General features: G+C 47.0%; 1 protein-coding gene across 4 annotated transcripts in view; it reads left to right on the top strand.

Annotated features, from left to right (window-relative positions):
- The window catches only part of DNAI1 (dynein axonemal intermediate chain 1), a 275,448-nt gene that overhangs the window by 215,570 nt on the left and 44,442 nt on the right, over window positions 1–15,436 (top strand). For 3 of the 4 annotated variants that reach the window (XR_012158826.1, XR_012158825.1, XR_012158827.1), the window contains one exon: window positions 14,277–14,661. The exons of the other annotated variant lie outside the window; for it this stretch is intronic. The gene's annotated coding sequence lies outside the window, so the exon portion shown is untranslated. The remainder of the gene's footprint in view (window positions 1–14,276; window positions 14,662–15,436) is intronic. 4 annotated transcript variants of the gene reach the window in all.

Raw genomic sequence — 15,436 nt, 5'->3', positions numbered from 1 at the left:
CCAGTGGAAGCCTAATATTAGCATAACAGAGTTGCTGTGGAAAATGAAAGTTCAGCCTTTTCGAGGATCTTCCATTAGACTAGCTTCCCCAGTGCAAACTAGAGGAGTTGTTCTTCATTGTGTGAACCATGTACTATATATTATTTCTATTAGAGTAGCTCCTAAAATGCACTTGGTGCTGTACAAATACATGGATGGGCACAGCCCCTTACAGATAATACAACCCAATGCCCTGATCCTGCAAAGAGCTCCGTGGAAGTGGGCCCATTCTCCCGTGAAGACTCCCATTGAATCTTCATGGGCTCAGGAGGCCACCGACGTGGAGCTCAGTGAAGTACTGAGGAAGTGTAAAGATCTCTTTGTTGTCATGGACACACTGGGCTTTTGGGCTCTGAGCTACACTTACATATTTACTGGTACTTCGAAAAGAATCACTTCACAAGGAGTATAGGGTTCTCAATCTGAACTAAACTCAGGTTGATTTTGCTTGGGGGAAATGCTGAAAGGAATCTGGTTTCAGTCGGTTGAACATTTCTGGCTTCTTTTCCTATCTAGTGGATGAAGAAATTAAATAATTTTGTCACCATAAGCACAAGAATGTAGGTGTTTAAAAAATAAACACAGCTCCTAAAATGGCCCTTTGCCTGACACTTCAGACAAATTGGAGAAAATAAAAGAAGCGGAAAGAACATTTTAAAATGAAATCAAGTGGGAAGTAAGAAAGGAAAGCGTGTTTGCTGTCCTCTAGAGGAATTGCATTTTCTGGGCCAGGCCTTGAGGGATGACAGAGGGCAAAGGGCAGCTGTACTGCTAATATGTCTAGCGTTGAGGTCTCATGGCGGACACCCGTTCCTGGCGCTGGCGTTCTTTACACTGTAACATACAAAAAGTCATTCTTCCCTCCAGAGGAAGAGACAGAAACAAGCTAATGAATGCCTGTGTTAACAGCACCATTATTGGGCCAGGCTAACAGGGCCAGCTGAGCTGTGTTTGGTATAAGAACGGGTGAGGGTGCCAAAGAGGCAAAACATCCCCTCAGACACTAGGCTGCTGGTGTACTGAAAAAGCTGTTTATCATGCTGGTCAGTATTGTCTCATTATTTTCCTATGCTCCTCCATCTGTTTGTTGCATTGACCCGTTGTCTCTTGTCTTAGGCCAGTCCTACACTAAAAAGTTAGGTTGACCCAGCTATGTTGCTCAGGGGTATAAAATCCACATCCCTGAGATGTGTAGTTAAGCCCGGGTGCAGACAGCGCTAGGTCGACCTAGCTCCCACCGTTCAGGGAGGTGGATGAACTGCAGCGACGATTGCTACTCTTGTCGCTGTAGGGTCTTCACTGAAGCGCTCCCGCGGCTTAGCTATAGTGGTTTAAGTGTGGAGAGAGCCTTATACTTAAATTGTCAGCTGTTTGGAGCAGGGACCATCTCTTTATCCTGTGTGTGTCCAGCACCTAGCACAATGGGGGCCTAGTCCATGATTGGCTCCTTGATGCTATGACAATACATATAATTTACAATAATAATAATTTGTTCTGTGTTTGCACATAGCACAGGGATGCTCTGAGCCTGGAGTGAGGCCCTTAGGGGTACCACAACGCAGATAATACAGACCAATGGGGAAACGTTGCACATGCAGCTTGGGTAGTTGAGTACCTATGCTCAGCTGCAGATTCAATTATCCAACTTGCAAATGTCCTCCCGAAGGTGACTGTTTTTCATGCCACTGACCTTAGATGCACATACATTTTGCAGTGATCTAGGGTTATCTGAGTTGAACCTATACCTGCCAGAGTTATGAACCAATAGATTGTTTCTATTCTTTCCCCCTTTCTTCAGTCACATGAGGTCTGTAGGAAGCTGCTAAAGCTGCACGGAGCAGCAGCAAGAAAACCTGCTCTCTGTTTCCTGAGATACAATCCATTATTGTCTGAGGCTGACTGCACGCACATAAGGAAGTGGAATAGATTCAATAGATGCTCCAGCATCATAGGATCTCTGTTTGGCAATCAATGTAGAACTGGGTGAAAATGGATTTTGTATACATTGACTTTTAAACATTAATCAAGCTATGTTGCTCTCATTGTTTTCCTCCAGTATGTTTCACTAGAGCTGTTTTTTCTGGATTGCTCAAGAGTCCTGTATTTGCTAGTTTTACCCAGGACTCTTATTTGTATCAAGAGTTCCATACAGTAATTTCTCTCTAGCATGAGCATGGCTGAGCTGAGCTTTATGTCTCCTCAGCACTGACTGATTGCTTGGTGACCCAAATGCACAGAACTCTATAGCAGCTGACTTGAGGAATTCCAGCAGCAGAGGCCAGTGGTACATCATGTTACTTTCAAATGTCAAGTATTCTTTCAAACATGCATTGTCTTTTCCAGAAGATGCCCAGGCCTGTAATAAGTAGTGACATAAATTGGTTTGGATCAAATATAAACTGACCTAAAATGTGAACTCAGCACTTTGAGATTTGAAAATGTTTGGCTGACTTCCATGACTTTCACCCAGTCCCTCCCCCATAAGGTTTTTTATTTTTGTTGTCTCTCTCCTATTAGAGAAGAAGGGTGGTCTAATGTTTAAGGGGCTAGACTGAGATTCAGGAGACCCAGGATCCATTCCCTGCTCTGCTATAGACTTCCTTGTGACCTTGGGTAAGTCACTCAGTCTCTCTGTACCTCCATTCCCTGTCCATGAAATGGGGATAATAGCATAGCCCTACCTCACAGGGCTGTTGTAAGGATAAATACATTAAAAGTTGTGAGGTGCTCAGATACAGTGGTAATGGGGGGACTTGTAAGTACCAACGACAGAGAGATTTGGAGTTCCAGCTGGCCTGGAATGAAGAAATGCCAGAAATTTCCAAGAGATCAGGTTCCCAGTCCACTTTTCCAGATTCCGTGAGATTTTGGTAGTCTGGATCATCCTCTGGGCTTTTAGGTATTTATCTGAACTGAATCCCCATCCTGGTGAGGTTTGTATGTCGCAGGACAGAGCTGTAATTTACAAGTCATAGATGTCAACTGCCATATTCTGGAAGCCAGCAATCTGCAGTTTAAGGACTAGGCTATGCTGGAAACTTGCAGCTTGGAGACCCACAGGAGGCCCTGCAGAGAAGGATGTGCAAATGCTAGTTCCAGCCATGCTGCTGGTGCCTTCTTTGGGGATGAAGAAAGTGCCCAAATCATGATTTCTGTCTTCTCCTCCCAAAGCTGACCGTACTCTGTACAGATTGCTCCTCTGTGAGGAGCCTGGACATCTTTATAAAAGCTGACACAAGGCTGCTGAGTGGTTCCACTTCGTTGTCATTCTCTCACCACTGTGCTTCCTATGCTCGGTGACACATACGCCTCTCTGTCTATAACCATTGTTCTCCATGTGAAAGTAGCATATAGTCAATCTGGTATCCCTGGCTGGCTGTTAGGTTCTGGGTCCTGCTCCTGTGTTTTTCATTCTCTACTGATGCAGCACAATGTAAGCGCCTATCAGAAGGAGAGGAATGCCACCGGTCTCCGTTTTCTGCCTCTGCTAATTCTAGTATGAATGGACGGCATTAGCAGCACAGCATGCAGGTCAGGATTGGGTACAACTCGTCAGTGTGTAAGGAACATCATACATCTCCTTCAACCTTTTTGGTAGGAAGAGTTGTTGAATCATAAGTAGTCAGTGACTTTGGTTGGAAGGAGGATCAAGATGTATTGAAGCAAAAGGTAAATACTGACCCTGGCAAAAATTACTCCCCTACCTCTCCCACAGTGCTCCCTACTCCTCCCCTCCCACTGGCTACCCTGGAACCCCTCCCCCTCCCCGCCACACCAGGCAATCCCATGCAAACCCTCACAGTTAACCTCCCCACTCCCTGCCCGAGCTCCCACTGAATCCTTCCCCCACCATGAATATTATGAAAAAAAATTGAAAGTGAAGTGCTAACAGTCATAGAAGGTGTCTAGAGGAGATGCCAGATCGAAAGTTTGCCATGTGACAGATGCCAGCAGAGAGCTAACGTTTCATGCAGTAGAAAGGCAAAACCGCTAAAAGCATGACAAAAATAGATATAAAAGGTCTGATTCTTCTCTCATTTACACCACCTTTGCCATAATTGGAATGAAGTTACCCCTGATTTGCACCAATAGAAGTTAGAGGAGAAGCAAGCATCCATGTTGGTGCAGTGGGCAATATCCATGCTCTTAGGGAGGTAGAAAACTTCTTTTTTTCTTTACTTTTCTTCTCCCTTGGCCTCACATCACCTCAAACCTTATTTCTGTTGTCTAATGTCAGTTTCGTTGACCTTTTTTTTTTTTTTGGTCAGTCAGCAGAGAGACACAGCATCAGTTGTATTTGTGGGTTATTTTAAGCTGAAGTAGATTCCCAGTGGTCTGGACAAAGTGCATTAGTATGTGAAATAGAAACACTGGTGGTTTGAGCAGGGAAAGGTTCCATTTCCCCTGGATTTTAAGAGAATTCAGTAGTTCTTATAAATTATTTCCAAAGCATGAGCCTGATCTTGTGACATGCCGCTGTTTGGGAGACACTGAGTTCCTTCAATGCCTATTGGAGTCAATAGAGTTATGTTAGGGCTGAATTTGACTTATTAATTTCGTCCTTGTTGCTGAATTACAGCTATATGAAATAAAGCACCATTTCACCTTAAAATGCAATCAATATGTGCCAGGAGTTTAGGGGATTTGGAGAAGAGAGTTGGGGAGAAAAAGATTTCTGCGTTTATTTATATGAACAAAAAATCAGTTACTGAACTCTGCTGTCATATCCACAGCACTTCCATTGACGGTGGCGGTGTTCTGCTTTTACAGTGGTGTATCTGAGGGCAGAATGTGGCCATTGGAATGTGTTGATTAGGAGATATGGGTGAAAGCTTGATCCCACTACAGTAAATGGCCAAACTCCCATTGACTTCAGAGGGGCCAGGATTTGGCTTTGGATCATCTGATTCATTTTCACGTCTTTCTCCTGGACTAACAGCTTGAGCTGGGAAAGCAATTGGCAAGTGTAAGCAGCCCCGCAGCATCATGGGCATTTCGGCTGGTGCTATAAGAGGCGCTTTGTGCCGAGGCATCCAGGGCAGTTCCTTGTGGGTAGCCTGTGTACACACCTTTTGACCAATATTTGGCATCCATGACCCTTTTTAGGAGCCCTGGGTGAACTGATCCAGGGAAATACCCACAAACCACTTGTAGTTTTGCCTCCGGAATGGCCTTTCTCTGTTTGTTTTGCCTGCAGACAGCAGAACTGGACATGCAGCCTCTTTTGACAATCTGCCCCCTCTCCGCCCACCAACCCATCTGGGTCCTCAAGGCCTGTTCTTATACAAGCACAATATGAGACACTAAAAGGTCCTGCTGGATTTCTTCAAACTGCTTTTTTTCAGATAGATCTGAGATCTGGCTTACAAAAGCCAGAGTCTCTTTCCTTTCTCCAGACACTCAGTAGGAAGCTAGTCAACAGTTGAGAAATGGGCACCGCTGGAGAATGACTAGCATTTTGAAAGAGAGGAATAGTACAGGATAAGCATTGTGTCTTCCCATCCTTTGATTTTCCTGCTTATAATCACTGCCCTCTGTGGAGTCATTCGTATCCACATGACTGAAACTCTTCCCAGAAAAATTTAAGAACATTACAAATCTCTGCTCTTTGAGCAACGAACAGCAGGGGGAAAAAAAGCCTGCAAAATGTACATCAAACTAAAATCTGTGTGAGTGGGATAGCTTTAAAATCATTGTATCTGTGACTAAAGGCTGCAAGGAATCTGGAATAGCTGGGAGATGGACTGGGGATTTTAACTCATGAGGATTTCTGCATCATTCTTCTCCAGCAAAAATGATCTAATAAAGTCTAGATTGGCTTATCCGTTCCATATGTGGCATATGAGAGGTTCCAGGACAGGTGTTTGTACCTTTATGCCTGCTCTTGCACTAACCAGGATGGGATGTATTGAAATTCACAATGCATGAGTTGAGCATCCCTTGGGTAGAGTATGGATTTGAGAGAGGCTGCACGGTGGCTCAAAAAGGGTTTGATTGATGGCGTAGATTTCCTGTCTCTATAAAAACATGTTTTTCAGCTGACAGCTTCTTTCTGGGAGACTGCCACTCTCCAGATAGTTTATGGTTATATTTACACTGCAGTCAAAAAACTCCCAACCCTGCCAGTGTGCCTCAAACCTGTTCTGGAGGGGCTATTCAGTCCTGGGCCTCTGTGCTGAAACTGACGATCACGTGTTAGTGACAGTGGTAATGTGGAGACCTGTCCACAGGGAACTGCACTGGGACTGCCCATTCTTTCTGCATAGCCGCTGAACAGCTGCCAGGAGCCAGTGACTCTGGGCCTTTACTGACCGGGGGGAGAAAAGCATTGCAGCTCATTTCCCTCAGTTCATACATTTTATTTAATTGGGGGTGAGATTACTTTTAATTCCAAAAACTATGAGCATGGTCATGGGGAGACAGTGTGGCCCAGTGCATAGAGAATGGGATTGGGACTCAGGAGACCTGGGTTGTATTCCCACCGCTGCCCTGTTAGGTGACTTTAGGCACCTCTCTCTGCCACAGTTTCTCCATCTGCAACAACCTAGAACCACGCCCCTCTAATTCTGAGCCTTTTTCAGTTCTGTTGTGGATATTTCCCACTCCTCTGCTTTTGACGTTTATCTGTCATTGCTAATTACCTATCATGTGACTGTTGAGCTAATTGTCATTGAGGCTATTTAAATCCCATTTTATCATTAATTTCCTCAGATTATCAATTATCAAACAGGTAACAGCCATGGCCAGCTTTAAATTGTTCCACTCTGCTGAACGCTTAGATTCCCGGCTGGAACGTCAGCATGAAGTGATACTGGATCATTGATAGTAGTGAGCAGAACGGCAGTGGTCTCTGACTGGAAATACAGTAGCAGAGTTCAGATTAACACGCGCTGAACACACATGTGTAGGCTTCTAACAGAATGGAAATGACTGCACCTTGGAGTTGTCGCTGCTTGGTGGGATTGGTTTTTGTTTTTCTTCTGAAGTGTGTTTTAATGATGGACTCTGGCTGAATAGGCATGGTGCTGAGATGTGGTTTGGGCCAATTGAACACTCACTTCAATGGCACTTCCCTATATGTCTGTAACACAATCTCTTTTTTTAGGCCACTTTTAGGCTCCTCAGTACATAGCCTGACTTTTCCCAAGGCAGCCATTCCCAATTAACTCAATAATTGTGCGAGGTCCCGAGCTCCCTCAACTCTGTGTGACGTCTCTATGACTTGAGGGTGCTCAGCTCCTGCAGGATCAGGCCCTAAATAGGAAGGATGTGAGGAAGGGAATCCTATGGAACCAAAGCATCCAAGGCCTGACACTTCCCCTTCTGTCCTGCGGGTGAAGGAGAGCACAGGTTGAGGTAATGGGGATGGGGGGATTGCTTGGGTCAGAAGTGGATGTGCTGGGCTGATAGGTCAGGTGGCCACTCACGCATTCCCAGAACACCAGCCATTCGGGTATTTCTGGGAATGAAGTGGGACTGCCCCTACCTGTGTGACCCTACCCCCGCCTACATGACCTTGCACGCACCATGCAGGTGAGGTCACGACACACAAAGGATGCTGTTTGGAAGAGCACACTGCTCAGCCCCCACTGGCATGACATCGCACCATGCATGTGAGGTCATGCTAGTGGGGGCAGAGCAGGGTGCTCTTCAAAATGGCATTTCCCGTTCGATACTGGACAGAACCACGTCCGGTTTTATCTCACTACCGGACAGGAGACAAACTTTAGAACAGCAGGCCAGGCCTGTTGACAGGGGTGGGGCCAGTGGAGGTTAGTCATGCGGGGATGAGTGCTGTTAACCCCTGCTGAGTGCCTGCCCTCTGCAAGAGCTGTGTGCTGCCAGCGTAGAGGGGGAGTCAGGGGAACACCATAATGGGGGCTCGCCCCATACACAGAGGCTCAGAAATCCATAGGACATGCCCCATGGCCAGCCAGGCCCATGGGTTTTAGAGATCTCTTTCTCTGCATCCTGCACGGGGCCTCACTGCTCCAGTGGGCAGCATGCGCCATAAACCCTGGGAGTCTGGCATGTCCTGCAGGCTATTTCCACATGCGGGCAGGATTTGGCCTCATTTTCCGTTGTTTACCTGCCTCAGCTAGAAAAATGTAACTAATTCTGGTCAGGCTGTGATTATTCTGCACACTGGAGGTGCTTTCTCCAGAGACATTGTTCAGGCAGGGAAGATAAACGATTGGTTGGTCTTTTAATTTGCAAGGACCTTCAATGTCACATTTTTGCTGTTCCTCACTAAGCTGTTAGCAAGCTGCAGTGATTCCTGGAGCAAGGGTAGAGTCAGCAAAGTTATTTCTGCACGGCAGCCGGCACCTCTTCAGGCCTCTCTGCTTTTCCTTGCCTGGAACTTTTGCATAACTAATCCCTGTGCACATCTTACTTTCTCTGGGGTAGATTCAGTTCAGAGTCTGCTTAGGCCCCTGTTGGTGCAGACCTTGGTGGAGGGCCCCTGGCAATGGAACCCTGCTGTAGGGCAGAGGGAGTGGCAACAGGAAGGAGAAAGACATCCCCAAAGTGGGCATGCCTCGCTGGGGAGGGGGCGTGCCTAGAACAGACAGAGAGGGATGCTTGGAATTGGCACGCCCCTTTGACTCCTATTTAGCCCCTACAAGAGATTACAGCAGCCTTCCCTGCTGGGTCCTCTCTGGAGCACAAGGGACCAGGCTGGCTTAAGGAGATGCAATTTGTAACTCCCTTTCCCAGTGGCGGTGTGTCTGTCGGCAGAGGACAGTTATCCCAGACTCCCCTGGTATGTTTTCTGTATCCTGTGGTCATCTAAATTTGCAGACATCCCTGGCCCTGAACATCTTAGAATCATAGAAATGTAGGCCTGGGAGAGACTTCATGAGGTCATCTGATCCATCCCCTGTGCTGAGGCAGGACCAAGTAAACCTAGAGATAGGCGCCGACTCGGTGGGTGCTCCAGGGCTGGAAAAGAATAGTGGGCACTCAGCACCCATCAGCCACCCGCCAAACAGCTGTTCGGCGGGCCCTGCTGATCAGCACCTCCCCCTCCCTCCCAGCACTTTGTGCCCGCCACCAATCAGGTGTTCAGCAGCGGGCGGGAGGCACTAGGGGAGACGGGAAGGAGCAGGGGTGAGAAGAGGCAGAGCGAGGGGTTAGAGTGGGGGCAGCAAGGGGTGGGGCGGAGCCGTGTGGCAGCAGGTGGCACAGGGGCAGGAAGAAGCGGGGTGAGGGTGGGGCCTTGGGGTAAGGGACAGAGTGGGGGCGGTGCGTCCCCGGAGACAGCTGAAAGTCAGCACCTGTGAACCTAGACCATCCCTGACAGGTGTCTATCCCAAAGCTTCATTTCGTACTGTCATTTTAAACACACACTCTGTGTGGGTGTGGGAGAGAGAGATACACCAGTCTCCTCTCAAAGAAAAAACAGTTAAAGACACCTGTGCTGGCAGGCTGTCCACAGAAATGTCTTTTGCTCAAATTAGTTTGATGGGCTCAATGGGGAATTGTTCAAATGAGACAAGGGAAGGAATCACAGATGAATAAAATGGCTTGCTGATCACAGTGATGGAACTGACGCGAAAGGATTATTTTTACCCTCCAGAGCAGGCTAGAGGTGGGTCTGTGAAGTTGCTGCCCATTGAGTTAGGAGTTCTACAGCAGCCTGCCAGATCAATGCGTCTCAGCAATACGAAGCATTTCCTGCTACACTCCGTTTTGCTAATAAAGCAGCATTTGTCTCAGTGTGACTGGCTGCTGTCCTGCAGCACCTGCTGAGACTCCAAAACGCTCTTCTTTAGCTCCTATTTCTGATCTTAGAGCAATGAATGTCGTCCCCACGGCTTCACATCCAGCTTGGGCCACATTCACAGGGGCCGGTCCAGTGAATTGCCAAGGTCCCTCTACTCCCATTAAAATCCATTGCAGATCCTAGGCCCTGGTTCCAGTCCCCACTTTGCTGCTCTGGCAATGCAAAGAACTGAGAGAAGTGCCCTAATAGTGCAGCCATAAAGTCCTCCTATGTAGGGGGAATTCCCAGGTGTAGCCAGCTGTATGCCACCCACTCCCTTCCTGCATGTGTAGGGGCCTTTTGAGGTGGGCTGATGACGCGTGGGGGTAGAGCTGGAGTGCAGTACGCTCCAGCAATCCCAGCAAGTGGAATGGTTCCTAGGGGGCTGCCCTAACTGGCATAACTTAGAGCAGAGCAGAGTCTGCTCTGAGTTTAGCTGTGGAAAGGGCCAAGAGTCAGGGAAGGGGGAAAAGGTAGCTTAGAGCTTAGCTAGACCCAGGGATCTTCAGTGGGAGATGTGGATGCTCAGCACCTCTGAAAATCTGGCCATATTTAGTTGCCTGAATCTGGATTTCAGGGTCTAATTTCAGGCACCTAATTTGGAACATTTTTGCTTAAGTGTCCAAAGTTGGGCACCTCGAAACCCCCTTTGAAAAGCTAGCCCCTGCGGTGTAAGGGTGCTCAGCATCTGCCCTGCACCGGTCCGGAACCCTCAGCCCCCATCAAAGAGCCCATGTGTTGGGGTTTTAGAGAAACTTGTTGAGTAGGGACAAGCTACCACAATCTCCTTTTGTGTGGCACAGGCAGATGCGAGATCCTCCCACAGGAGAGGATTAATAATTCAGACTCGTTGCCTCATTAAATAACAGCCTGGGTGGCTGAGTAGTTACAGTTCATAACCGAGGAGAACCTGGGCCCGAAAGGCAGTGCTGACTAACGCTTTTCAATTAAGCCGGCTTGCTGAAGGAGAAAAGCTGCACTGTGAAAGCACTGCAACCGAGAGCTCCCACAGCTTGAGGGAGATTGGGATACTTGAGCTGAAAATGACAATATACGCTCAGCCTCGAAAGCGTGCCCGCTTATCCTTCAGTCAGAGCCGCACCTGGATCAGGAGCTGGATGGGGGGCGATGTTTGTTGGGTCACTGCAAAGGGGCAAACAGGAAAGGATTTAGCAGATCTGCATGCCCACCCAAGACTTTTGGTCCATGCCCAGAGCTCAGCAGGGGTGAAATCAAGGGGAACTTGAGAGGGTGTTGGTGCTACCACTCCCAACCAAGAGAAGCTCAGAGAGGCAGCCAAAGTCTGAAGCTTGTATGTAAGACAAATCGGAGTGAAATCTCAGGAGATCCAGCTTTCTGGTGGGATCTCTGGTACTTCCTGCTTTCAGTCTATTTATAGCATGCCCATCACTGTGACATCTGGGCTTGAACAGAAATAAAGGGGAGCAAAGCCACCCGAAGGGCTGTATTCTCCACTCCCATGCATAATATACTGCTTGAGTGTGCACAGAAAGGTTTGTTTTTAAACCTATTTTCTTCCTGATTATCTCCAGGGAAGTGTGACCTGGCTATATTTCTGAGGATGCTATTGCAGGAAGGCTTGTGTGAGCAAATGCATCTTAATTTTCACTTCAGAAGCCATGAGGTCAGGTTGGGTTGTAAATATCAAGACAGAAGGGTTCCGACTGATAGTACTGAAGTGGATCTGCCTGCCAGATCAAATGTGGGTAATGCAGACCTTAGGAATAGATTAGAGATGGGACAGATTCAAGTCCTATATACGCGGAAGGGGAATAATGAGATTCATGGTGGCTAAAGTCAGGGAGGGTGCAGTAAGTGAGGCCGGGGTTACCTGAAGCACAAATAAGTGTCTACCCTGCAGGCCAGATTTGTTTAGCTGTTGCGGAGAAAGAGCAGGCAGTGTTTGGGAATAGCATGGATGTGTGCGGAAGAGAGCGAGGGGTCAAAAGTGAGATGAAGGTTGTCAGCTGGCTGCCAGGATCGGCAAAAGACGATCAGACTTGTGGGGAAAAGGTGTTGTTGGGCTTTTGCATGTTGAGCTTGAGATGGTGGCAGGGTTCCCAGGGGGAGAGGCCCAAAATACAGACAGGAGGGGAAAGGTCAAAGGCGGAGAGGTGAGCTGGAGAATCATGGGCACAGGAGTGACAGCAGAAACCACGTGGGCAGATGAGGTTGCCCAGGGAGGAGGTGTAGAGAGAAGTGGGGATGAAGAACATCCCCAAGAATACACAAGAACATTGTGTAGGCTCCACCAATCCTGCCTCTCCAGGGCAGTGTGACGGCAGCAGCTCTGTTGTGGCTGTGGATGGTCAAGGAGGAGGGAGAAGGATATACCCGCTAGTGTAGTTTTGGACCAGAAAGGAAATGGGGAGGCTGCCTCATGATTAGCGCAGGGAATTGGGTTCTATTCCCAACTCTGATACTGAAGCACTGTGCAACGCCTTGGTTGAGTCACATAACCACTCCGTGCCTCAGTTTCCTCTTCTGTAAAACAAATATAACAATCTCTACCTTGTAGGGACCTGTTGTTTCCCAAAACTAGGTGAGACAATACACTAGTGTCCCCCTTCCTGGACATCCTGGGGTTGGAATGAATTATTTATCTACATGAGGCCTCTTTAACACCATTCCATTCACTCCTGTCCTCTTGCTCTCTTCACAGACCTTCAGCCTGAGTTTACAATTGATGCTTAAATCAGTCCCATAATAATACATGGCAAGACATAGTCTAGAAAAATGGTTCCATCAGGGTGTTGTATGGGTGAGGTTCTAATGCAGGAGACTTATTTAAAAAATAAGTATGTATTAAAAACATTAGCACTATACGTAATCAATCTAGCTCCTATTAAATGGATTAAATACTGCTTAGCTGATAGATCTCAAAAAGTAATTGCAAATGGGAAATCCTCATCTAGTGATGGAGTTTCTCGTGGAGTCCTACGGAGACCTGTTCTAGGTGGGCCCAATGCTATTCAATGTCTCTAGCAATGATCTGGAAGAAAATACAAAATCATTGCTGGTAAAATTTGCAGATGACCCAAAAATTGGAGGAGTGGTAGGTACATAATGATGGGGACAAGTCAGTTATACTGGCTGACCCAGCTTGCTTGGTAAGACTGATCTCATTTGAACAACATCTGTTTTAACACAACCAAATGCAAGATTATCTGGGAACAAAGAATACAGGTCATGCTTACTGTCCCCCTGGAATGCAATGATCTTGAAAAGGATTAAGGGTAACAGTGGTCAAGCAATTCAACATGAGATTCCAGTGAAATGCTGTAGCTATAAGGATAACATGAACCTTGGATACACTTTCAGGGCAACATCAAGTAAGAGGAAGGAGATGGTATTACCTCTGTATATGGCATTAGTGCAATCGTTACTGGAATTCTGTGCACAGTTCTGGTGTCCACACTTCAAAAAGGAAGTTGACAAATTGGAAAGCGTTCAAAAAAGAGCTTCAGGAATGATTGGAAGCTTGGATGACCTGCCTTATAGTGGGAGACTTAGGTCATGTCTACACTACAAACTTGCCAATGCAAGTTGCATCAGCATAAAGCTGCCACAGTTAGTATATCCCTTGTGCAGATACATCTGTGATGCATGGCTAGAAAGGGTTAAACATCCTGCAAAATAAATAACCCTCATAAGACATGTGGGGAGATCATGTTTGGGTTTTTGTGTATGAGTAGGGTGGACAATGTAATCAATAGTCCCTGTCTATGCTGTATTCTGATCATTCAGAGGACAAAAGAACATCCTATCTCAAGTTATCTCAAGTGCCTATACACAAATGCAAGACCTGCTGCTCACAAACTGGGAAGAATTAGCAGGGGAAACAAAAGTGGACGGGAACCTGGGAGGCAGTGACCATGAGATAGTCGAGTTCAGGATCCTGACACAAGGAAGAAAGGAGAGCAGCAGAATACGGACCCTGGACATCAGAAAAGCAGACTTTGACTCCCTCAGGGAACTGATGGGCAGGATCCCCTGGGAGAATAACATGAGGGGAAAAGGAGTCCAGGAGAGCTGGCTGTATTTTAAAGAATCCTTATTGAGGTTACAGGGACAAACCATCCCGATGTATAGAAAGAATAGTAAATATGGCAGGCGACCAGCTTGGCTTAACAGTGAAATCCTTGCTGATCTTGAACACAAACAAGAAGCTTACAAGAAGTGGAAGATTGGACAAATGACCAGGGAAGAGAATAAAAATATTGCACAGGCATGCAGGAGTGAAATCAGGAAGGCCAAATCACACCTGGAGGTGTAGCTAGCGAGAGATGTTAAGAGTAGCAAGAAGGGTTTCTTCAGGTATGTTAGCAACAAGAAGAAAGTCAAGAAAAGTGTGGGTCCCTTACTGAATGAGGGAGGCAACCTAGTGACAGAGGATGTGGAAAAAGCTAATGTACTCAGTGCTTTTTTTGCTTCTGTCTTCACGAACCAGGTCAGCTCCCAGACTACTGCAGACTACTACTACTGGACAGCACAGCATGGGGTAGAGGTGACCAGCCCTCTGTGGAGGAAGAAGTGGTTCGGGACTATTTGGAAAATCTGGACAAGCACAAGTCCATGGGGCTGGATGCACTGCATCCGAGAGTGCTAAAGGAGTTGGTGGATGTGATTGCAGAGCCATTGGCCATTATCTTTGAAAAATCATGGCGATCGGGGGAGACCCCGGATGACTGGAAAAAGGCTAATGTAGTGCCCATCTTTAAAAAAGGGAAGAAGGAGGATCTGGGGAACTACAGGCCAGTCAGCATCACCTCAGTCCCTGGAAAAATCATGGAGCAGGTCCTCAAGGAATCAATTCTGAAGCACTTAGAGGAGAGGTAAGTGATCAGGAACAGTCAGCATGGATTCACCAAGGGCAAGTCATGCCTGACTAATTTAATTATCTTCTATGACGAGATAATTGGCTCTGTGGATGAGGGGAAAGCAGTGGACATGTTATTCCTTGACTTTAGCAAAGCTTTTGACACGGTCTCCCACAGTATTCTTGCCACTAAGTTAAAGAAGTATGGGCTGGATGAATGGACGATAAGGTGGATAGAAAGCTGGCTAGATTGTCGGGCTCAATGGGTAGTGATCAATGGCTCCATGTCTAGTTGGCAGCCGGTATCAATTGGAGTGCCCCAAGGGTCGGTCCTGGGGCCAGTTTTGTTCAATGTCTTCATTAATGATCTGGCGGATGGTGTGGACTGCACTCTCAGCAAGTTTGCAGATGACACTAAACTGGGAGGAGAGGTAGATACGTTGGAGGGTAGGGATAGGATACAGAGGGCCCTAGAAAAATTAGAGGATTGGGCCAAAAGAAATCTGATGAGGTTCAACAAGGACTGAGCTGATGGCTTTATGTAATCAGCAGTTTGGGAAGGCAAGGTTAGTGGAACGTGAGTATCCCTACACCTTACCTGTTACCAGTGTGGAGAATTGTGACAGTGAAGGAAATGTTCCTGTGTCTGTTAGGGGTAATGACCCCAACCTCCAAGCAATTGTCCATGAACAGCCATGTGTGCTGGGACAAAGGAAAGGATATTGCAAGCTGTCTGTTAAAGGGGAATGTTTCTCCAGCTCTTTTCTATCTGTAAAGCAGAGAGAAGAAGC

Source organism: Lepidochelys kempii, chromosome 5 (assembly GCF_965140265.1).
Source record: "Lepidochelys kempii isolate rLepKem1 chromosome 5, rLepKem1.hap2, whole genome shotgun sequence".
Taxonomy (NCBI): Eukaryota; Metazoa; Chordata; order Testudines; family Cheloniidae; genus Lepidochelys; species Lepidochelys kempii.
Note: the sequence above shows the minus strand (reverse complement) of the source record. Positions and strands in the feature narration are given on the sequence as shown.